Source organism: Cebus imitator, unplaced genomic scaffold, assembly GCF_001604975.1.
Source record: "Cebus imitator isolate Cc_AM_T3 unplaced genomic scaffold, Cebus_imitator-1.0 Scaffold439, whole genome shotgun sequence".
Classification (NCBI taxonomy): domain Eukaryota; kingdom Metazoa; phylum Chordata; class Mammalia; order Primates; family Cebidae; genus Cebus; species Cebus imitator.
The window spans coordinates 1,654,544-1,680,431 of NW_016107754.1; the positions used below are offsets into that span (position 1 = coordinate 1,654,544).

The 25,888-nt window shown below is 39.5% G+C and overlaps 1 protein-coding gene across 4 annotated transcripts in view; it reads right to left on the reverse strand.

Annotated features, from left to right (window-relative positions):
* The window catches only part of HHLA2 (HERV-H LTR-associating 2), a 90,341-nt gene that overhangs the window by 40,561 nt on the left and 23,892 nt on the right, over positions 1–25,888 (reverse strand). For 2 of the 4 annotated variants that reach the window (XM_037732022.1, XM_037732020.1), the window contains exon 2: positions 13,336–13,420. The exons of the other annotated variants lie outside the window; for them this stretch is intronic. The gene's annotated coding sequence lies outside the window, so the exon portion shown is untranslated. The remainder of the gene's footprint in view (positions 1–13,335; positions 13,421–25,888) is intronic. 4 annotated transcript variants of the gene reach the window in all.

Sequence of the window (25,888 nt, forward strand, 5' to 3'; positions counted from 1 at the left end):
GTGGCTCACACATGTAATCCCAGCACTTTGAGAGGCTGAGGTGGGTGGATCATCTGAGGTCAAGAGTTTGAGACCTGCCTGGCCAGCATGACAAAACCCTGTCTCTACTAAAAATACAAAAAATAAGCTGGGCATTGTGGTGGGTGTCTGTAATCCCAGTTACTCAGAGGCTGAGGCAGGACAGTCACTTGTACCTGGGAGGTGGAGGTTGCAGTGAGCCGGGATTGCGCTACTGCACTCCAGCCTGAGCAACAAGAGTGAAACTCCGTCTCAAAAACAAAAACAAAAAGAAGCCAGCTGATAAGCATCAACTACGTAAATGTAACAGAATACCATTAAAAGAAGACTTTAGTAGGGTTGTGTTGCAGGATGCGATTGCCTCTATTTTTTTTTCTTTTTTTTTTTTTTGAGATGGAGTTTCGCTCTTGTTGCCCAGGCTGGAGTGCAATGGCGCGATCTCGGCTCACTGCAACCTCTGCCTCCTGGGTTCAAGCAATTCTCCTGCCTCAGCCTCCCAAGTAGCTGGGACTACATGCGTGTGTCACCATGCCCAGATAATTTTTGTATTTTTAGTAGAGACGCCTCTATTGAAAAGAACTGACAAAGTGTCCAGAAAGATAAATGAGATGAGCATGTCTGGCTCAGGATGGAAATGAGAGCCTCTAAATTGGATGCAAGAACAGAACATGATGGCAAACCCCTTCCCTCTACTTTCGGAGCGTTGATTTGATGCCCGGAGCTGTAGCTGCCATCTTACAGTTGTGAGGAAACAAGCACCAGCATTAAGAAGTCACAGTAACAAGGATGACGGAGCAGACGGATGGAAAGAAGCTGGGTTTGTGATGACACTGTCGAATCTCTGCTCCTGCCTATGCTGGACCCTCTCTCTCTAGTCTTCCTGTTAAGTAAGTAATACATTTAAACTACCGTGTTGGATTTTCAAATGTTTCCAAACATTCCAAAGTGATAAAAAATGAAGAAAATTAATGATGAAAACTAAGAGACGAAGAGTTACTGACACATGAACTCAGCTGTTTTTTTTTGTTTAAATAAATAAATCAGTGAAAACCAAATGACTCCTTTTACAACAAAATGTTGAAAGATGTGTTATATTTTAACAGAGTCACGTAAAATGTAAGAGACACCCATTTGCTTAGTAATGATAGCAAAATACTTTTAATCTTGAAGATAAAACAAACGTTAGTTATGACCCAGTGCAAGTTGGTAGTAAGTTTAATGTGCCTTATGGTTTTTATAGTAGTTTTCTGACAGAAAAACCACATTACCTTAAAAATTCCTACTTATTTTTAGCGTCAACATTAAAAGGAAAATACTGACTCTTAACTGAAGCATTATCTTGCAAATATGGGAATTTTCTTTTATACAAGAAAAGAGTTTGAGGCTTGGCATAGTGGCTCACCCCTGTAATCCCAGCACTTTGGGAGGCCAAGGTGGGCAGATCACCTGAGGTCAAGAGTTTGATATCAGCCTGACCAACATGGTGAAACTCCGTCTCTACTAAAAATAAAAACATTAGCAGGGCGTGGTGGCGGGAGCCTGTAATCCCAGCTACTCGGAGTCCGAGGCATGAGAATTGCTTGAACCTGTTAGGCAGAGGTTGCATTGAGCCAAGATCGTGCCACTGCACTTCCAGCCTGGGCAACCGTGCGAGACTTCATCTCAAAAAAATTTAAAAAAAGAAAAAAGAAAAGAGTTTGGCTATTTTAACCTTCAGGACCCCTGTTTCCTTATTTCTTTCAAAGAAAAAAAAAGAGTAAATCCTTCTTTTTAAGAGGCCTTTAAAAATAAGGCTATAAGGTAATAAAACAACGTACAATTTCAGAGTGTATAGCTGGGACTTGAATATTTATAGGAAGAATGAATTTGGGTTCATTATGACAGAACTGTGCATTTCAATGCCTTCACTTTATAAATTCAACACCAAATTTAAGACTAAAGAAGAAACAATATAAAAGCTTTTATTTGGTATATAGACTTTCAAATGCACAGAACTTGAGTTTGATGTATTTGAACACATGGGCATGTTGGTCCATTCATATAAATCAAGCTGCCAAGATATGCCAGGTAGGTCAAACTTTGTTTAGTTCTATTTGTTTCTATAATTAGAAATTCTCCAGTGAAGTTTTCTGAGTTTTGTAAAGACTGGCACATTTAGGTGAGAGAGGGAGCATGTGTAACCAATGCTGAGCAATTTATAGGATGGGAAGATTTCTTTAAGTGGGGCATCTTTACCCATGCCCCCATCTGCTCAGGCAGTGAGGTCCAGGCCCAGCATGAGTCGCTATGGAATGCGTCTTCTTGCACTGCCTTCCAATCCTTTACTGTCCAAAGATCAGCTACCACCTTCTTTGAGAGATAGAAACTCTGTCGTCTACTCTCCTCTCCATTTAACCCATCTCTGGCAAGTCCTCCCTATCTCAATTCTGTCCTTTCCTGTCTTTCCCTAAACCTTAGCCCTCCTGCTAATCTGTCTGGCCCCTCACTGAGGGGCTCTTTCCTCAGACCTCCACACACTGAGTAACATTCCTGGACCCTGTTGTTCCCTCTAGTTATGATCCTAATTCCCATCTACCTTTACCTTCCCAGTCTTACTTGGGGCCACATCTGCTGCCACTCCTCACTCCCTGCTCATAATTTAAAGTCCTTTGAACCAGATTTTTCTTTCTTATCAATCCTGAATCATTTTTGAAAGACCCCAAATGACACAACTGACAAACCAAAGACATTCTTAAACCAAATGAGAGAGGTCCAGCCACTCTTCCCTGGCCAACAAATGGGGTGTTCTTTCATACGTGCGGCAAGTTTGGCAGAAGGAATTGTCGTATCAGAGGAACAGATCATGTAAGTAAAAAAAAAATGGAAGAAAGAATCAATGAACAGTGTTTACTAGGAGATTTTACCGGCTAAAATAGAATCAATAATTTTCTCTTTTCTTCTGCGTCTTATTTAACCCTTTTGGTAGTATGAATGCTACCTTTCATTATTACTAAACATATATTAATATATGCTGTACATTTATTATATTTTATGTGCTGTATATTAATATAACATACCGTAAGACACCGTAGTTCTAGGCACAATCACATGAAGTATTATAATTTCCATTTTACAGATGAAGACATGGAGGTTCAGAGAAGTTAAGTAACTTCCTCAAGCTTACAACCGACAAATGGCAAAGTCAAGACTAAATTAAGTTGGGCTCATGACTCTGAGGCCTTCTATTAACCACTCTACTGTGAAATCTCACAGGTCACATCAGTGATTCACCACCCCAAGGCGATTCCCCTGAGAAGCAACTATGAAGAAGCCGATCGTTTCTTTCACTGTATATTTAATCTTTCTGTGAATCTTGACCTTTTTGTGAGTCTTATCCCTGCCTCCAAAAAGTTATTTCATCTCAGCAAGTGGTTGATGGTGATTGTAAAACTATGTACGGTTTTACAGTCATAACTACTGTAAAACCTGTATTGCATCAGAAAAGAAGTTAGTGCAACAACTCTAAAATAGGCTGTTTGCTTTTAGTTGCTCAGCTTTCCTGTGGCAAACAGGCATTCCATTAATTATTAATAGTAGCCTCTTTTACTTTCAAAAGTGTTCCAGTTTGAATGATAAATTATATGATCACTCTACTTATGTACCGTTGCCATCTCAGTCTCCTAAAAACATTGATTTGAACATGTAACCAAGCTGCCCAAAAGTCAAGAGCCCTTGCTAAGTGTGTGGGGCCATTTATGCATGCCCAGAAATCCTGCCTCCAGGACAACTCTCTCTCCCTGTTTTGTCTCATCCTGGAGAGACTATTAACCATTGTTGATCATGACAGTCTGCTCTACCACTCCATCTAAGGATAGCCTAAATAATCCAGGTGTGAATAATCCTGGCAACCTGTCCAAGGTGAAAGGGGGACATGTAATCCAAGAAAGGCCATAGTCCTACTGCAAATTAAACAAGGGCTCTTTCTGCTAGGCTAGCAGACAGAACGCGTATATTAAGAACTGCTGGCAGCAATAATTCCTGCCACACAAAGAGAACTTCAACAGAAAGAAATCAATCAACAATGAGAAGTGAACAGGAAGGCTGAGGGTGAGTGCTTGATGAGAAGTAGTCAAGTGTACCAGAGCACACGAGTGCCCTCAATAAGCATGTTCTCATGACTTGGTTCCTATGCTTCTTACTTCAATTCTATAAACTACCCCACTAACTTTCCATTCTAGGTAATGCTAATAAAATCCCTCTGCTTAAGCTCATTTGAATTTTGTTTCTATAACTTACATGTAAAAGTATACTGACACCTCATATTCCTGAAAATTTCACCTTCAATAATATTCAAAGATATGAAATATTTTAAAATCCTAATGTGCAACCTGGCAGAATGTCAAAGATATATATAAATATATATCTCCACATATATACATATGTGTTTGTGGGTGTTTACATACACACATTTACATTTAATATTCGGTTCTGAGAAAGATACCTGGAGACAGCGGCTTATATTATTGATGAGGTCATACACTGATAATCAAGTTTCTGAAAAGCAATTTGGTGATATTTTTCAAATGCCTTTAAAATTGCAAGACCTTTTGTATCATTTAAGGTGAATTTAGTGACAAGACACAAACAAGTTGAGGACATAATCAAGAAGGAAATGAGAAAGACACTGGTAACTCCAGAACTCAAGGAAGAATGACCAAGCGCCAAAAAGAGCAAAGGCCCAGACAATTCCCAGAAAGTCAACACAGGAACCCTGGACACTTCCTGGGTTCTGTCATACAATGACTCAGTTCCAATCAAATTTCACCTGGATAGGTCTCGGTTGTACTTTCTAAAGTTTCTGGGGAGAACCCGCTTTGATTATATAGTTCTACTCCAGGGAAAGTTAGCCATGGCTAGGACATCCAGCGGTTAAGGGAGGACATCAAGATATAAGCAGCTCAGTTAACTCATTGTTATATTTTTATTCATTCAACTTGTACAAATACACACATTCTGCATAGACAAAGATACCTCCACCTAACACCACCTAAATACTCTATGAACAATGGTAAGCTCGCTCATCTTCACAGTGGCAAGCTACCAAAGTGACCCACAGCTGCTGCATCTGGGAGTAATAATATATTTCACAAGGCCACTGCTCATTAAGATCAGTGCTTCTCAAACTATTGTAGTAAAGCAGCAGTAAACTTTGTCATGGACAAATTCATTGGGAAAATGCAATAAAAATGAATTGCTAGAAAAATGAAATTAAAGAACATCAAATGCAAGCCTCAATTTTTATTATTAAATACAATAGGCATAGAGATTTTAATGCCACCTGGACAGCATATGCGGTCCAGGTGGCAGTAAAATTTTAAATACTCTAGTTCTACATGTCTCTCATCATAAACCAGTAATAAACTGTTCACACACCAGCACCAGCATGCAGACCCCCCGACTTTGAATAGTACTACTCTTGGTAATGCCATTTCCCCTCAAATCCACTTCAACCTCTGGTCCAAAATGTGTACTTTACCACCAGCAGCACACTGCGTGTAAAATATGGAGAGAAAACATTTTGCTCTAAGTCATGACACAACAAGCAAGGAAACAGATCTTTCTTTCTGCCACTTATCCTTAAAAGCCAGCGCTGGTATTAGGTATTCTCTTTGCTATTACCCATACGATAAAAGCCAGCCCCTCAGCTTTTTTTTTTAATGGAATAACCCAAACCTTGGTTCTTGAGCTACTGCAGTTCCTGGTGGTCATGCGTGTTGAACGGCAATCATCTTTGATTAATCTTTCCCACTGAGCACATGAGGAAAAGTAAGGACCCACAGGATTCCTGTCACATTCCTCCTAGATCTAGTTGTACAGCAATGTTGGATCTCCCCATCCTAGGCAAAGTCAGTCACCTCAGCCAACACAGTATCCCGCTTTCTGTCATTTGTTGTCCCCTAGTAAGAAGAGCCCAAATGGCCAGTTTTAGCTTCCAATTTAGAAGAACCACTGTGTATTACATACTGAAAGCATTCCTTTCTTAAGTACTAACAAGAAATGGGTTACCCTAAGAAGAACAACAAGCAAAAATTTGGGGAATAGGTTAATTAATCCTTGTTAGACACATCAATCCCTCCTGACTCCTTGGTTCCTAGATCCATGTCTTTTAATTATGAGGAAACTAGTTTCTTATTTCAAACACTAGTTCAGAGCCTACTCAGTGTTCTACAAAGTAGAGATGTCATCAGATAGAAGATGCCCTGTGAGATGGCAACGCCAGGTCTTCAGTGACCATTGCACCATGTCATAAGGCTAACCGCTTCATACGTAGGAAACATAAAACAGTGAATCACATTTTAATTAGTCCATTGACTTCATTCTTTGTTTTTGATCAAATAACTCTAACTCCCTTCATAGCCTATTTGGGTGGGATACCAAGATAGTTTACGAAGCATTTGGGAAGTTTGCAATTGGTAGTACTGGCAGGGGCACGACAGGGAGGACAGTGGGAAAAGAGAATGCTGCTCCCTTCCATGATGAGAGCAACTAGGTATAATACAACAAGGAGGTGACTGTGTTTACTAGGTACGGTGCCATATCGGAGAGGTGGGCTGGTCTCTAAGATTGACAAAGGGAGCACTCAGCTGTCGTAGCAGCATGGTCTGCTTTCATGAGGGAAAGGCTGTGTGGTGGAGTCTGTACAAAGCCCCTGCCACTACTGTTGCGGCTGCCTCAGTCATGTGCTATCTGGAAGCTCATCAGAAAGGCTGAAGCAGCAGCTCTCAATCACATGAATAGGCATTCATACAGTCAGGTCAGTCCAGCCTCCTTTTCATGCTTGCTCAATGCACTCCTTAACTGTCTCATGTTCTGTATCCATTCCAATGTTCCATGCTCACATCTCTTCCCTTGATCAACATGTGCAAGAGCTTGTTACAGAGCCTGACATTAGGTCTCATCTTCATTCAGGTAAAGTTACAATGAGATGTATTGTAACTTTACCTATGGGGAGGCTTTCCCTTCTCCATTGTCTTTCAGAGTTAGCCCTGTCAGAGGCTCTAAAGCTGCAAAATCTACTTAAAGTAGGTGGTAGCTGTTATCCTAAAAAGTCATCCTTTATACTCAATACCTTGTTAAAGGGACTCCCCATGAGGTCACAAACAGGTTGCAGATGAAACAGAAATATGGTGGGCTCAGTGGGCATGTAAACAAACTCACGCAACGGATGTGTTCTTTGTGGGTTTGATGGAATGTGGCCAGGCACACTCAACTTTGTCCTTGGCTTTGTTGTGGGTCCTAGATCCCTGATCATACAATCTAAAACTCAAACATCTTCATGTACTGTGTATACTATCTCATTCACTTAGATACATTTTCTGAAAAGAATAATTACTTGCTAAAGGGAGCAAAGCCTTTCCCCAAGATCTAGAAACTTTTATTGCAACTCTATTAGGATTTGCTACAGGAATTATTCAGTATTCAAATCTGCCTTAGTCACTGCATTAATTTGCCCCAATGAGGAGACAACATATGGAACAGCAGTTGCAGCGAGAATCACCACCTGATTAAGTAATGATATGCTGGACAGTGTTTCTGGCACCAGCTCCATCTTTTCCATGACTCAAGCTCCTGATGTGCAGATCTGCCATTTCAGCTTCTATAAGGTGACCTGGGATCCCATAGCATCCTTCCAGCATGAAAGCGACTTCCTACTGTTACCTGTGCTCCTTACCATCTTCGATTTCATTTCCCAGTTCTTGTATCATTTCTTCCCTGCATTAAATCCCCTCTGTTGTAAATGCTTGGTGGATGCCATTTTCCTGGATAGATGCAGCCTGTGGGTCAGTTAAACTGATTCATAAATAGGACCTATGGGATATAATACATTTGTCTCTGAGTAAATAATAGATGTCTATCCTTGGCAAGTTTCTGAATCTGCAAATTAGCTCCCGGACCTTTTTTTAAAAAAAGTCTATTACAATAGGAGAGTCAAGTGGCAGTAATTTGTGTTTACCTCATACATTTAAAATAAGCTGATCAGAAGCAGCACCACATCCTAGGCTATTTTCAAAGGACCGAAAGATACATATGCAGATACTCGTATCTTATTCCCATCCAGTTTCTCAGCATTGATGCAGCATTAATGACACTTGGGGAATGAAAGTTTTTGGTTTTGCTTTGTATCAAAAACTAAAAATAAAACACAGATTTTAAAAGCTAGCTCATCAATGTAGTTCCCAAAGATTCCATGTTTAATTGAAGCCAGAGACTTCGACTTCTCTGACCATTTCCTGAGCCCCAATTATTGCATTGCCTTTGGAACTGACTACACTCACTTGGAGTCTGCGGTCACCTGCTTTCAGTATGACCCCTCCTAACTCTGCTAGTTTAGAAATCTCATTTTCATTGCACCCTTCCAGCTGCAGTCCTGGCCTATGAAGAACAGCAACATGCATTTTAAAGGATTCTGCGGCCTGCCTTAGCAATTTACTTCCCATGGGAGAAAAAGATTCTTCTGGGCCTTGACGCAGAGCAGAATGAGAGATAGGTGGGTCAGAGACACACACATACATGTATCCAAACCAATATCTCTAGTTCTTACAGTCTTTTGAGCCAAAAAGAATCCTGCATAATGAAGGGGAAGGAATTCAGTATCATCCAGTGTAGGACAGCATTCAACAGTGGTTTGCACTCACCAGGTCATCAAACTTGAAATTAAAGCTGGCTGCCTAGGCTAGCTCTTTGAATACAGACTACCTGGCGAGTAGTATAGCAATGATTTCAGCAAGATCTGAATTTCTGAAAATTCCTCTAAAAATGTTTTTTTCCTCTCTATCCTCTGAGGCATATATGTGCTGAATTTAAATTAATTTTTTTTTGTTACTGAGAAAGCAACACTGAAAAGACAGATATAGGGTTGGACCACATAGGGCTGCCAGATTAAATACAGGATGTCCAGTTGAATTTGAATTCAAATAAACTGATAATTTTTAGTACAAGTATATCCTAGGCAATACCTCAGACATACTAAAATTCAAATTTAACTGGGAATCTTGTATTTTTAATTGATAAATCTGGAAATTCTATGGGTAGCACAGTTGGCATTCATTTCTTTTCATATAAAAGAGACTTTGCTAATTTTGGCAAGGGAATAAAAAGAAGTGGTTGAGAACTAAGGTTATGACATGAGATTCTCTAGGTTTGAATCGCATCACCTCTACTTAATGACTATGTGGCTCTGGACCAGAACCAGCTACATAATTTATTAAGTCAGGGTGCTTCATCAGCCTCCATTCTCTTCATTTTGGCATCAGCTATCCAGACACCTAGAGTTTCACTTCCAAAGAGATGCCCAGTTGCCTGGGGGGATAGATCGATTACCTGTTTGGCCACCACTTACCATTAGCTTTTAAATTTCTGCACCACAACACAGAATGGAGCCTTACTGCCTTTTACCCCAGTGACTAATTCTAAATACTACCTTTCTATAGGTGTCTATTATATACAATCCGCCATCAATATTATTTGGGGGTTTCTTTTTTTCTTGGCAACAGAAAGGAACCCAGAATAACAAGCAAACCATGTTTTTTTGTTTTTTTGAGATGGAGTCTCGCTCTGTTGCCCCGGCTGGAGTGCAGTGGTGCTATCTCGGCTCTGCCTCCTGGGTTCAAGCGATTCTCCCGCGCAGCTGAGACTACAGGCCATGCCTCCACAACCAGCTAATTTTTGTATTTTCAGTAGAGATGGGGTTTCACCTCGTTAGCCAGGATGGTCTCCATCTCCTGACCTCGTGATCCACCTGCCTCGGCCTCCCAAAGTGCTGGGACTACAGGTGTGAGCCACCGTGCCTGGCCCAACCAATGGATTTTTAAGGGATGGAGTCTAAGTTTCAGCCCAACCAATGGATTTTTAAGGGATGGAGTCTAAGTTTTCTCATACAACCTAAGGAAGGGCTGCACGAACCAGCTTGAGGAAGGACAGAAACAGGAGAAGCAACATCAAAAGCCAGCTTAGAAGCCTGACATCTTTGTACCAGGTCCTCACCTGAGGGTTCCCTGTTTGTATGTCAGGTTTCCAGGGTTTATTTTTTTCACCCAATTTCCATCCAGATGTTCTATTACTGGCTCAGAATGGGCAGACTGAGAATGACGGCACTACCAGAGCCTGCAAATGAATCCACATGAGTTGGGCACACACCCCAGTTTAAGTCTTTTGTAAGCTTTGTCTTAGCAACCCTACTGTTAGGACTCTGTTATAATAATCAGAGATGTAATAATTATACGAACAAGGCTTCTTATTGCAGTGAAGATTTGGAAGCAACTAAATGTCCAATGATAGGAGGAAAAGAAAACTATGATATGCAAATGTACATTATTTATGAAGTGTTTTTAATGCTGGGTTTTTAGTGTTGTGAAAAATTCTCACATGAAATTTATAATGCAAGTCAGAGTTTTACAATAATGCCTTTTTGCAAAAGAATTACATAAAATACACTTAAAAAATTAGAACTAACTAGTCCTACTGCCTGGAAGTAATTATGCCAGTTAAGTAGCCGTCATTTTGAACCAAATCCCTCAGTTGGTCCAGCTTACCTTTCAAAGTGAATATCCTTTGTTTCCTGGACTAGCTAGTCAAGAGAAACTAACTTGGTCTACAATTTTAAGATCCACAGAAACGCCACATCTTTCATGAAATCTCAGCCAACTTTCAGTGACCTTGCTTGCCACAAGAATCCTCTCCATTTTGCTTGTATCAGTCATTAGGCACTTATGCGACTTTATGTGGTTAGTTACAAAAGCACGAGAGTGTTTTAAAATTTCACAATTGTTTTCATCAAGGTAGAATGTGGGGAGTAGGAAGGCAGCAGAGGAAGAAAGAATAGGAGAAAAATTGGATTATTCTAGCTGAGAGATGCTAGAGTCAAGAAAACACTGATAGCTAAATGTAATACAATCCCTAATTAGATCTTCAATCCAAAACTTGCTACGGGGCTTCTCAAATCAATGTGCTTGTCACTCACTGGGTTCTTATTAAAACACGGTGATGCTACACTGCTAATCCAAGGAGCACATTTTGAGAAGCAATTCTCTAAAGGGCATTTTGAGGCCTATTGAAAATTTTTCACTGTATTTTATCTAATACATCCGTGTTTCATTTCTACAGTGTGAGAAGGGCATGTGATTACATGAGGTAGTGTTTAATTGTAGGATAGATGTACTAAAGTGTTTGGGGGTACAATGTTATGATTACTGTAACTTACTTTCAGACGGTTCTGCAATAAAATTATATGTGTAAATATATATATGAGGAGAAAATGGGGTAAAATATTAACAATTTATGAACGTCAGTGAAAGGCAAACAAATGCTCACACTTCTGTTCCCTTCAAATTTTTTTTCTGATTTTGAAAAATTTTCAAAATATAAAAACCATGAAATGATAAAAAAAATTCAAACCGCCATAGAGATTGAGCTGATATATCTGAAATGAGACCTAGGAGCCCACATTTTAACAAACACTCCAGAGATTCTATCACTGGTTGCACACAGACCACATTTAGATAACAGTGTTCTAGATGGCAGTGGAGAGCACTGTTTGCTTGATCACTCACATTCTTGAAGCAGCTGGGGTGCCCAGGTTTGAAACACCCTAATAAACTGTGGCAGCTGTAGACTGTTTGCCTAGCAGCCTTTGCAGCCCCCTTTTCCCTCTAACAGCACTTTCTTTTCTTGGGGAACCTCCCCACAATTCACAATTTGAGGAAAGATGGACAGAGAAGACCCTCACCTAATCCTTATCTTTCACAAGCAGGTACTGTATATGTTTTCTATGCTGAATAACAAAATCCCCTAAATTTAGCAGGTAAATGGCATCATCTCTGTGGGTCAGGCATCTGGGCACAGCTCAGCTGGGTCTTCCACTCAGGGTTTTTACCAGGCTGCAGTCCAGGTGTCAGCCAGGGTTCTAATCTCATCTGAGGCTTGGGGTCCCCTTCCAAGTTCACTGGTTGTTGGCAGAAATCAGTTCCTTGCAGTGGTAGCATTGAGGCCCTCAGCCCCTAGAGACACCCACCATTCCACAGCATGGCAGTTTGCTTCTTCAAGGCCATCAGGAGGCCACGGCTTTAAGTCTCTGACCCTCTGTTAAAGGACTCACTGGATTTGGTCAGGGCCACCAAAAGAATCTCTTTTGTGGTGAACTCAATCTATTGCTATTGCTAATTATATCTGCAAAATTCCTGTACCTTTGTTATGAAAGGTAACCTAATCAAAACAGTGGCTATCCAATCACAGGTGCAACCCACTTTCAAAGGAAGAGAATTACACAGTGTGTAATTCACAGTGTGTACACTGGCAGCAAGAATCTTGGGGGCCACCTTAGAGTTCTGCCTACCACAGCTCCTGGTGATCACTTCCTGGTATCCAGATTTGTGTATGGTCCTTTCCCACACTGTACACCAGGAATACAATAGAATACAGCAGAAATTGTGATATGTCACTTCTGAAATGAGGTTATAAAAGACACTGTGGCTTCCATTTTGGTTTCTTTCACTCTCTGATCACTCATTCTTGAAGAGGTCAGTTGCTACGCTATGTGAATAGCCCCATGGAGAGCCCATATGGCAAGGAACTGAATGCTTCTACCAACGGCCACATGAATGGGTTTATAAACAATTTCTCCAGCTGCCTCAGATGACTGAAGCCCTGGCCGATACTTTAAGTGCAACCCCATTAAAGACCCTGAGCCAGAATGACCAGCTAAGCTGCTCCCAGATTCCTGTCCCTTGGAAACTGAGATATAAATGTGTTTTAAGCTGCCAGTTTTTAGAGTAATATGTTATGCAGTCGATTGTTCATAAATACCTGACCCCGGACTGACTACTCTAGGAAGAGTGAAAGATGGCTGTGACCCTCTTCCATAGAACATGGCAGAAGTACAAGTACAGTAGAAATTAACAAGCCCACAAAGAGATGCGCAGACCTCAAAAGCAGGTTGGTGATACAGAAGCAGCTGTGGTAATTTTTCAGCCTCTGCACCTGATCCAGTCAGTTGTGAATTCGTGCCATGCCTGTTCCCAGTATCATTAGCCAATACATGCCCCCACTCCCCTTTAAGTTCAGAATCTTTAAAGTATATTTAGACCTGCTAAAAACATTTTAGCTCTCTGTCCAACTCCAGCAAGCACAAATTTTTACTGATATGCAATGTAGTCAAGCCAAAGACAGTAATTTGTGATGCCCACCCCTCCCCCACCTTGATGTCTCTGATCTGACTTCTGTCACTTGCAACCAAGAGTTTTGACTCATAAAACCCCCTACAGGATCAGTTTCATAATTCACTCAGGATGTTTCTTTTTTTAGGGCATCTTTTCATCCAAGGTCATGTTGGCTGATCCTCAATCACATGTGATGCTTTTCAGGTTCCCTGGAAAGTAAATTCTGTTTACTTGTACTTCTAAGAAAGCTCCTGTGGCATTTTCTCCCAGGGTAGTCTTAACATGCTGAGAATATAGCAATTTGACTAAATGATCTACATTTATCCCAGGATAAATTTCCTCTATAGTGTATGGCTTTTTGCTTCCTAACTTAGCTAATCAAACACGCACTGGGTACTGAGCCAACCGCTCATGCCGAAGCAGCCTGAGCAGTCATTGTGAAGAGAAACATGATAAACAAATCCCACGCATGAATCCAGCACAAGCTCTGATTCTAAGATGTAATTTCTTCATACTTGCTGCTCTCAGTGCAAAAGAGTCTTTAGAGGCCCCACACTTAATTCACAATTCCGCCTCTTCCCAATTCTGAACTGTAGCAATGAGTGAACACAAATTGAGATCTTTCCTGTGAGTCCCCTTTCCTACATGACAACTACTATTGCAATTTTCTCCTAAATACCCAAGTACCACTATCAAAGTGGCACACAGATAATGCAGTTTAAAATTTATAATCATTAGACAAGAAAAAATGCCACGCCTAACTGCCCTCCCCATAATTCCAACATTGACCATTTCTCAGAATAATAGTATGCAGTCTAAATTCAACTCAACAGCACCATCTCCGACTACTTGGATTCAAAACCCAGGTCTATTTAAAGTGTGTACCCTTGTCCAAGTTACCTAACTCCTCTTCACCTCAGTTTCATATCTAGTAACAGGGATAAGAATATTCACCTCTAAATCACTGTTATAAGAATTCCCTTAATAATCTTTGTAAAATAATTCAACTGTTTCCTGGCATGCAGTAATTTTAAAATAAATAGCTGCACAGATAAAATTGAAACCTCACTGTGTATCTCCCCACTTACCATAGGAGGTATGTTCTAGGCTTTAGAATAATCCACAGACGCATCACCATCACAATCTGCAGGGTTAGTATTCTCCTGCATGCTATGTGGATAAAATTAGATTAAGGTAAACCCAGAATATCAATGCCCCATATGACTAGCAAAATAAAAACATAAATTCCCTTTGGAAGAAGATATTATACCAAGCTGAAAATTACTTCTATATGTTGGTTTCTTTCTTTTCTTTTTTTTTTTTTTTTTTTTTTTTTTTTTTGAGTTTCACTCTGTCAAGGGCTGGAATGCACTGGCACGATCTCAGCTCACTGCAGCCTCCACCTCCCAGGTTCAAGTGATTCTCCTTCCAAGTAGCTGGGACTACAGGTACCTGCCACTACGCCTGGCTAATTTTTGTATTTTTAGTAGAGACAGAGTTTCACCATGTCGGCCAAGCTGGTCTCCAATTCTTGACCTCAGGTGATCCGCCCACTTTAGCTTCCTAAAGTGCTAGGATTATACTGTGAGCCACCGTGCCCAGTCTCTGCAACATTTTTCAAATACAGTTTCTGACAAACACGATAAAAAAAAAATAGGCACTCAGAGACAAGAAAACAATCAAACAGACAGATAACTGAAAATAACACTCACACGCACTTCAGATGTTAGAGTTTTAGGTACAGACTTTAAAATAATCATACTTTTTTTTTGTTCAGAGACAAGATAGAGAACTTTTTGAAATGTTTGAAATGTGAGTGGTGGCCATAGAGGTAGTTTTGGTAGGATTGACCACTTCGGTAGCAGAGGAAACTTCAGTGGTTGTGATGGCTTTGGTGGCAGCCGTGGTGGTGGTAGGTATGGTGGCTGTCGGCATGGCTACAATGGATTTGGTAGGTGGAAACAATTTTGAAGGTATAGAAAGCTATAATGATTTTTGGCAATTACAATAATCAATCTTCAAATTTTGAGCCTATGAAGAGAGGACACTTTGGAGGCAGAAACTCTGGTTCCTATGGTGGGGGAGGCCAATACTTTGCCAAGCTACAAAACCAAGGTAGCTCTGATGGTTCCAGCAGCAATAGTAGCAGGAGGTTTTAATTCTTGCCAGGAAGCAAAGTTTAGCAGGAGAGGAGACCAGAGAAGTGACAGGGGAGGTACAGGTTACAACAGACTTGTGAATTCAGCCAAGCACAGTGGTGGCAGGGCTTAGCTGCTACAAAGAAGACACATTTTATACAATACTCATGTGTATGCGCAAAAAAAAAATGAAGAACTGTATTTGTGACGAATTGCATAACAGGTTTCTGTGTGTGGACAGAGTTTAAACTATTCTGACAAAGGGTTTTAAAGTAGTTTTATTTTTGTTTTTTTGCACTCATGATGTTTATTTCTAAATGTAATAGTCTGATCATGACACTGAATAAATGTCTTTCTAATAAATAAATAAGGAGATTAATGATAGTAGGGTTTTAAATATGAGTTTTAAACACAGATTAAACACACTGACAGTCATATTTTAAATACAGATTAAAGATAGAATTAAAGTACCTAATAACGGCTTAAGATTTTAGAAGGGGCTAAAAGAAGGTAAAGTGTCTAAAAGGAATATAGAATCTTTTCATTGCCCACGAAGAGTATAAAATACCAATTAATGTAAGGTTTTAAGAACCAATGAGATATATCATAATTTTGTGGCCCACCAATAAAAGAACTACAGAATGTATAATTTCCAGAGAGGTAGGGGGGAAACAGAATTACAGATTTGCAGCAAGGCCCAGAAAAAAGGAAAATTTTAGAGCATATAAAAACCCTAGAATAGATGTGATGAATAGAAAGCACTGAGTAAGTCAGGCGCAAAATAACTCATACGGTATGATTTGAATGACCTGACACTCTGAAAATAGGCAAAACTTAACTACACACTTTTTCGGGTTCATACTTAGATATAACACCAAAGAAAAGCAAGGACAGGATTACTGTAGAAGCTAGGAAGTGTTTGTCTTTGATGGAGACATAGAAGGTAGCAACTTGGAGTGGACATGAAGGAGCCTTGTGAAAGCCTAGGAATGCTTGATTGCCTGGCAAAGGAGGTGGTTATCTCATACGCTTTTGTTTTATGTTGACTCATTTGGCCATATTTTGTGCATTTCTCTGTATTCTATTTTCACAAAAAAAGTAAAGAAAAAGTATAAGGAAGATCTAAATGTGCTGATATAGTATATCTTCAGTATGTATAGTTAATATAATAAGGCATGGAACAGCCAAAATGGCATGCTCTTGTTATATTTTAAAAGCTCACATTGTCGTATACATGCTTGTATTTACATAAGTAATTCCTCAAAACATACATAGTAATAAATTTAGTCTAGCCCACTGCCTCTGAGAGGGGAGGCTAGGACTCTGGTATTTATGAGAGGCAGGGGCTAATTTTATCTGTATGCTTTTATTGTGAAAATAACCTTTAATTATATTTAATAATAAAAAGATTCACCAACCTGTGAATTAACTATTAAGACGAAGTAGGGTTACTGTTTGATGAAATCATTGTTTTCTAACAAAAGATTGCATTTTGAAATCTCAAGTCTGTCATTTTTAACCAAAAATTGTAAATCACTGCTAAATTTGTTCAAAAGATGGGCCAAATTTTCACAACCAATAAGAAAATTGGCTTTTATTTTTAATAGATACCTATGAAGTGATTATCTGTCAATATCCCTTACATAAATGGAGTGTAGATATGTATAGATAATGCATTTTCATTTCAGCTCCCTTCTAGAACATTGTAATGCTTCCATCTGCATTACAATAGAGGAATACTAAAAAAAGGAAGCAAATTTAGGGTAAACCAAATGGCTAAATTTAAGAATCTGCTACAAATCATGAAATTGTCCTTTAGGCTTTTAGTTATAGGAACAAGTAGTGTAGACCCAGAATCCAATAATATGGATAATCTGAGTTGTCAAAGCAATTAGAACATAGTATGGATTTTAGAAACTTGGCAATAAATGGGAAAAGTACCCATTGTTGACAAGGTGTGAAGAAATGAGTCCACTCAGGGTTTCTGGGCTAGACAGGAGCTTAAATACATGCTTCTAATTTTGTTTCATAACTCCTTAATTCAATAAAAATTCAGGGAAGGGATTTTTCTTTTCAAAATTTTTAAAATTTTTGTGGGTACACAGTAGGTATATGTATTTATGGGGTACATGAAATGTTTTGATACAGGCATGCAATGTAAAATAAGCACATCATAGAGAATGGGGTACCCATCTCATCAAGCATTTATCCTTTGTGTTAACAAACAATCCAATTAGACTCTTAGTTATTTAAAATTGTACAATTGAGTTATTGACTATAGTCACCCTATTGCGTTATCAAATAGTGGGTCTCATTTCCTTTTTTCTATTCCCTTAACCATCCCCACCTCACTGCCCCCCATCCCAGACCCCCCACCATGGGAAGGATTTTTTTTTAAGAAATAGATAAAACAGAAAAAGAGGAGAGGCCAAAAAAAAAAAATCAGCAAAAATTTGGAAACTAGAAAAAAATGGGCAAGTATAACTGACTTAATAGACCCAAGAAAACAAATCTCTGGTTAATACTGGGAAAATATGAAAGTCCACCAACTTGTACTAGATAGTACTCAAAAGGCATAGGAACTGCTTTGAAACTGGTAATAATAATAAAACACTAAGATACGAAAACCCCATAGGAAAGCTATTTCTTATAGCCACCCAACACAGGTGGGATGGACCCCTCTCAATTAATAGGTGAGTGTCCTGACTGATGACGCCATGTACACAGCAAGAGGTGAGAACACATTGTATTACATCACAGAACCTTCTAAACAGAGAGAGACAACACCCACCCAAGCTAGCCTGGAATGGGCTTGAGAATGTCTTGAAAGGGAGAATGAGAGCAAATAGCCTTAGTTTTTATCATAGGTAGGGGGTGGGATGAGGGAAAAATCCACTCCCCCGTGTGGGTTGAACTTTCTGCTGTGTCCAGGGCGCAGCACCAGTTTTCTCACTAGCTTGCTCAAATATGGGGCAGAAGAGAAAAGAGGAGGCGGGCATGAAAGTTTTCAGCAGCCAAAGATAAAAAATGGATTCAGACTCTATTTAAACTATTTATGAAGTTAAACCTCCCGGGTTCTCTCCTGCGCTCCACTTTACTGTCCTTTTCTCTTGGAGAAATCTGGAGGTGTGTTCCACGGAGAAACAAAGCATAATAATGTCTGAATTGATGGTCCAGGCACAGATTAGAGTTAAGGTAGGGCTTAGGATTCATCTATCAAACAGGTATCTAATGCTGACTACAGAGACCAGCCCGTCCCCCAGCCTACATCACAGTGACTTCCACCTGAGAGGCATGACCCACAGTCCGAGCTCTTAGAGCCTCCAACAAGCTTCCTCATACTTATTGTTAAGCAGACGTTGAGGGATTACCGATACCCTGAGAAAAGCTATCATAGAAGGCAGAATTAAATAAAACCAACCTCCCTCACAAAAAGACATCCTGGAGTAAATTTAAAAGAAAAAAATGCAAGCAAGTGAGGGTGAAAATCAACAAAGCTAAGTGAAATAAAACTATTACTAATGTCTTCAGAGAAATAAGAAAATGTTACATTCATAAAAAGGAAACAGAGTGCCATAAGAAATTAACAGAGAAGACACCTTGGAATTGAGAACGTAAGAGCAGAAGTCATTAACAGGGTTAGAAAATAAAGTGGAAAATGACTCCTAGATGGTAAATAGACGCAGAGGCAAAAATATAAGCAAAAAAGATTTTAAAAATTGAATGATAACTCTAAAAAATCTAGGAAAAAAAGAAAAAAAAAAAAACAGAATAAAAAAAAAAAAAAAAAAAAAAAAAAAAAAAAAAAACTTACTGAATAAAAATGGTGGATGAAAGCATTCACACAAAGACACTCCATTTTGGAATTTCAGAAAACTAGGGAAAAAGAAGAGTTCATCAACTTCCAGGAGAAAAAAGCTGTTAGAAAGGATCAGGAAATATAGTGGCTTCGGACTTTGCAACAGCACGCCTTGCAAGCAAAAAGAAAATGCAACCGCATCTAGAATTCTAAAGGGAAATTACTTGTAACCTCAAAGTTAGGTCAAACTCTCAAACTTGGGAGGACAGAATGACATTTTCAGACATGCACAATCTCAAACACAAAATAAATGAATTGCCCATCCTCGCTTTTCAAGGAGCTACGGGAAAATGTGCTCCATTAAAATAAAAGTATAAACCAAGAAAGAAGAGGACGTGATACAGGAAATTAGTTCAAAACAGAAGAGGAGTAAAGTGTTTCCTAGGAGGATGGTGACCAGACATTCCAAAATGCTAGCTGGAATCTGATCTAGACTGGAGAAGAGTGAGTCTAAACAGACATTCCTCAGCCTGCTAGAACCATGATCCCCACTGCTTCAGCATAGTTTTTTTTTTGTTTGTTTGTTTGTTTGTTTGTTTTTAACACCTGAAGAAATGTTCTGGAGAGCCTGACCCAGATAAGAATCTAGTGATCTTGACAATTTGCTAATAAATTCCTTATTCTTTCGTTCAGGTCCTGCTGCCTGTCATAATCAGCTGTGGACATTTATTCATCCTACCAAAGTGTTCTGTTTTCACTGACTTCTGAGAGCTGGAACAAGCTTAGCAGCTAGAAACCCAGGGCAATTCGTGCCATTCTCACCACTCTCACTGGTTAGTACCTGCTTTGCATTATGGTCCTTGCAAATGTATGGACGGTAGTGCGCCTTATGGTCTCTCCCTCTGAATATGCCAGAAAGCCCCTTATAAACTCCTAGGATGCAGAAGACTGTCAAGTTCATCACAAGGTCACAGCTTCATCTAACAGTGGTGACTATACCTTCCTCACACAACTAGCTTTGTGTTTGCTGCCCACATTTTAAAAATCTATGTAATATTTAGGACTATGTATAGTTACACACACACATACACACACACACACACACACAAAATCACTAAACTATCAAAACTGTGAAGGAAACCAAGGAAATGTTTAACCCCAAATTCTAGATTTACCTGTGAAGAGGGGAGGCATGAAGAAGTATGTTGAGAGTCAGCAAACACAGGAGGATTCTATTAGGCTGGTGCAAAAGTAATCATGGTCTTTGCCATTAAAAGTCATGGCAAAAACCACAATTGCTTTTGCACCAACTTAATAAATTATATTTCAAAACCTTGGTGGGGGATTCAAGGGTTAGGTTTTTTCTGTTGTTCTTTGGGCTGTACATTTTACCCATAATTTCCCATGCAGAAAATAAGAGGAAAAAAAATAAGCCTACTTATCTAGAAATGGTTGAAGTATAAACTGGAACAAACCTGCTGGCTGACTTCTTGGCAACAAATATCAAAAACCTTAAAACGGGCCATGCTTTTTGAGCCAATAATTCTTCTAGGAAATAGTCTATGAAAAAGTTGGATACCATGCAGAACATACAGAAAGACTTTGCTAAATCAGAAACAGTGAAAAATTAGGCACCAAAAATATACCCTATCCCAAGAATTTATTAAAATAAGTGGGATATTCATGCAATTGACCAATATGCAGTCATTGGACATGCTGTTATTTAGTGACATGGGTAAAGTCCACATTACACTGAAATTTACTTTCAAACATACATAGGCCATGTGATATATACATACATGCACAGTTTGAATCTCTCCCTAGGGGTGGTTAGTTGATATTTGAAGAATCCTATTCAGAGCAAGCACTCCACAAGCCTGTGCTTTAGAAGCAGCTACTACAAGTGCTTCAATGATAATGAACTCCATCAGTATCAGAGGTTTGCTAACTCGCAAAAAAGATACTCAAAATTGTTTGTCGTTGGTAAAATGTACAAGCACGTCTGCTCTTGCATTAATAGGGGTATAACAGAAATCACAAGAGCAGTTAGCACTAGAATGTTTCAGTGACTGCCTCTAGTAAAGTTGTCATGAAAAGAATTTCAAGTACCGAAAATAAAAGAGCTTGGTGCGTCACCAAGTTTTGCAAGAACAGGTTTTATGACTCTTTATGGTCACTTGCTAAATGAGTGTGTGCGTATTATTTTGGGTTCTTCAGAGAAGCAGATGCCAAGACAGAATTACTGCAGAAGATTTATTGGTAGAATATCCGAGAAGGAAAAGGAGAGGGAACTGAAGAAGGCAAGGAGCAGCTTAAGACCATAATAAAGTTCTAACACTTGTAAAAGAGTTGAAGGAATGAAGATCAAGTGGGAAACGTCTCAGATTAGAGTAGGGTTCCAAGAAAGCTTCAGCCTGACCAATGGAGGTCATACAACAGAGTCGTCAACTCTTACCAGAAGGGACCTGCAGTAATACCCTCACCTGTGCTCCGTGATTGGCTGGGAGCCGGGAGCAGCCACGGGAAGCATGACCTGACTATAAAAGAGGCAATAGATCCAGAGGCTCAACAGCTGGCACTGCCCATCAATTAAGCTCCCACAGCAGGAGGCTGAGTATTTTTATGGTTGCTATAGAAAGAGTGGCAGAACTCAGAGGGAGAAGAAGCACTTAGTAGAGACTGTGAGTGCTCTTACAGATAATCTAATCAATGGAAACAACGTAACTACCAAAAAGAATCTGATGATTGTGAAATGGCCAAATTAGCTTAAAGTTATCCCTGACAATTTAGCTAAGGTAGGTGAGGGTTTCAATGTGAAAATGGCATGACTCCATTTTCCTTCTTTAAGTCAAATACAGGATGTGGTATGAGGGAATACAAAGTATTTTACTAGCTATCACTACAATTTCTTTTAGGATCTCTGCCTCTCTTCTACCCAGGCCTTCTTATTCTGAACTACCTCATCAAGGCATGTTCCTAAGGTACCATAAGTAAGAAATAAACAGGAATTTGGATGTGGGAAGGCAAGAAAAGAAGAGAGAAGGCACAGAGAAAGAGCGCAGGAACACGGTAGTCAGCAGCCAAAGAACTTAGAGCTGCCTTGTAAGTGATACTATCTGTGTTTGGGGAGAATGGAGCTTTTTGCGAAGTGGAGATAAGCTACAAAATGAAAGAAATGAGATGTTATAACCAATGCTGACAAAGAGACAAAGATAAATATGAGTCTCTGAGGAATTCCTGGAATCTTGGAGAGAGCACTGAACTTTCCATGTAGTTTAGGATGGAAGTAAAGCTTATCTAAAGTAGATTGTAAGAAGCAGGATCAACACAACTTTTATCTTAAAGACAAACAAAGACAAAATAAATGTGGGTAGGAAAATATTTGACAGCATGAATAAAATGTTAGTATTGTTTCTTTACGTGATGGAGTTGTGGATTTTTTTTCCTTTCTATTTTCTAATTTTTCCTTAATGAACATGAATTAGTATAATATGAAGAAAAAGACACTGGGGGAATAAAGAAAATAATCTGGGTGGCTGCGTATTTCCAGGAAGTAGACTGAGCATTAAGTAAGTGCAGGCATTGTTTCAGCACAGTCTCCAACATTATTGGCGAATTGTAAGAGAACCCCATAGAGAAGGTCAGTTTACCTTGTAACCCATGGATGGATGCATTTTGCAGCTAATGCATCCTGGTAGGCATATTTAGGAGACCATGTTTGTCAGAGTAGGATTTTTAATTAGGATTTTATTCATGGCCAATGATGATGACTGGCTATACTCTCCGTGAAATGCTCTTGTCTAAAACCGTTCTGCTCTGCTTTATAATGATGTCTGAAGAAAAATATTGCTCCATAAGGACTGAATTCAAAATTGGCTACAGTCAAAGCTAATAGTTTTTCTTTTCTTTTCTTTTCGAGACAGAATTTTGCTCTGTTGCCCAGGCTGGAGTGCAGTGGCACAATCTTGGCTCACCGTAACCTCTGCCTCCCAAGTTCAAGTGATTCTCCTGCCTCAGCCTTCCGAGTAGCTGGGATTATAGGCGACCACCACTGTGGCCAGCTAATTTTTGTATTTTTAGTAGAGTCCATGATGGTTGGGTTGGTCTAGAACTCCTGACCTTGTGATCCACCCTCCCTGGCCTCCCAAAGTGCTGGGATTACAGGCTTGAGCCACTGTGCCTAACAATATCTTCTTTAAGAGGTAATCACCCAGGCTGGGCGTGGTGGCTCACGCCTGTAATTCCAGCACTTTGGGAGGCCAAGGCAGGCAGATCACGAGGTCAGGAGTTCAAAACCCACCTGACAAATGGACTCTACTAAAAATACAAAAATTAGCTGAGTGTGGTGGCAGCACCTGTAATCCTAGCTATTCAGGAAGCTGAGGCAGGAGAATCACTTGAACCCAGGAGATAGAGGTTATGGGGAGCGGAGATCATGCCACTGCAGACTGCACTGAGCCTGAGCAACAGAGTGAAACTCTTTCTAAAAAAAAAAAAATAAGTCATCTCCCTACTATCTTAGGCCACCTCACTCTCTTACAGATTTAACTAATCAGGATTCTGTTAGTAAACTTATATCCTGCCTATGTAAAATAATAAAGTACCAACCTTAAGGACGGGATATATAGATATTCCCTTCTTCCCTCACTGGTGCTCACTTGTCAACTTTCTGGCTTAATTTCTAAAGCCTATATATCCATTAGTAATCAGCAACAGCTGGCACTTTAGGCCACCCAACTAGAGGATAGCGAAGAATAAGGTCTATACTTTAAAAAAATAAATCCTGGTTAGAAATGTCACAGAGATCCCAACTGCATACCATATATCCACTCTGCAGACTCGCTAAGCTCTATCCTTGGATTAAGCAGGACCACAGGAAAATAAACATGTGCTGCCCCTGACCACAGTGTCTTCCTATAAAGACAAAAGGCTCCCCTTCCTCCAGGTAGACCTTGCCTCCTACTATGGTACATGATTTGGTGAAAAGAACCAGGACTGGATTGCAATTTCTGTTTACCCCATGAGCCTAGTACTCTGTTCGATCTGAACAGCTGTCCATGACAGCCATGATTTTTGTGCTTAGAAGACATTCACTTAGTCCCATGAAGAAGTCTTGTCACTAAGCCATGCTTCACCTCTAAACTTTTACTGTCCTCCTATCTCTCCAGCCATATTTGTTGAGGATCTTAGGGGACCAGTGTTCACACCTTTTTGGATTTAATGGGCCGGTTAAATTCCCAAAGAAAATGGTTTTTGGAAACTGACATGGGGTTGCCAAGTTTTATTTGGGGGAGAAAAAAAAATAGGGCCTAAAGTGTGCAATTTAGTGAGCATAGTAATTTCATAATAAAAGCCAATATTTCTAGAGAAATAAAAGCTGTTTACATAAATCCACACTTTTACTTTGATAAAGCTTAAATCAGTGCATTGGGATGTGGTTAACCTTAGCTGTCACTGTCTGCCTTCCCAGCATCCTCTGAGCCACTCTTTTCCCAGGTACACCAGTTGTCTGCAGGTTCTCCAGCCTACCCCATCATTTATCTTAGTCTCTGAACCTGGTTGATGCCTTTTAATCTTTCAGGTCTCAGACCAGGGAGTCAAGGAAGGATTCTAAGCCAAAGACATCTAAGCAAATTTAGGAACTCTTACTTTTCCATAAATGATACAAAAGCAAGGCATAATTATTATATATCAATAGATTTAATATTATTATGCCTACTAGACTGTGAGCTTCATAAGAACAGCATTCATGCCTATGTAGTTTTGCTTCTGGTACCTGGCCCAGTATCTGGCTAATAAGAGGTAACTTAGTACTTGTTTTGAACCACAGGAACTTCTTCCCTTCTTTCTGAATATTAAAGATTTTATCATTTGTTTCTCTCCTTGCCCTGTTTCCAAGAATCTTAGACACAGGATTATACTTTTTTTTTTTTTTTTGTCACAGGATTATACTTTATCACATCAACTACGTTGACTTTTCTGGCTGGAATACTTACTCTTTCCTCTTTCATCTTTTTTCCTTCTTTTCTTTTTTAACTGTTTGTTCTAAGCTGTTCTAAGCTGTTTCGAATTTCAGAAAGATGCAGGGTGTAAATAAATAAATAAAAGCCTTATCATGCAATAGCTCACCTGTTCCTGAAATAAAATGCTGACATTTCAGATGTTCCTTATTGTAAAGGTTAGATGATTAAATATATTCCTCTTCCGCTACCGTAGATTACCCAAATAAACATCCAGCACATATATAAACCACATAAAAATAGATCAAGCTTGTGAAGGAGGTAGTTTTAAGGGCCAGGTAGACGTTTGAAAAATCAAGATAAAAGAAAATGCAAGGTATAGCATTCTAGTTTAAAAACAAACAACTATAAGAAAACTACCACATATACTTCTATTTATGCTTATTATGTGCCCTTTTAAAATACCAAGAAAAGCCAGCTGCCAGCTGGGGTGCTTTCCAAAGACATTGAACAAGCATCAGGACTCTATTCTCCCCTGAGACTTATCTAGGTCTGCTCTTAACATTTTAAATAGATGTCAGTAGCTATCTCTAGTTTAGTAAATAATACTTAAAACTGGGCCAAATATCAATCAAGCTTCAAATTCTGTATTATTTTCTAATAAAGAGGATTTAGCATAAAATATACAGAAGGCAATACATCCTAATTGGCTTAATGGTTCGTCTAAGACATATATCCCTGTAATGACAGAGTAATTGCTCTAAGAAAGTATGCTGACAA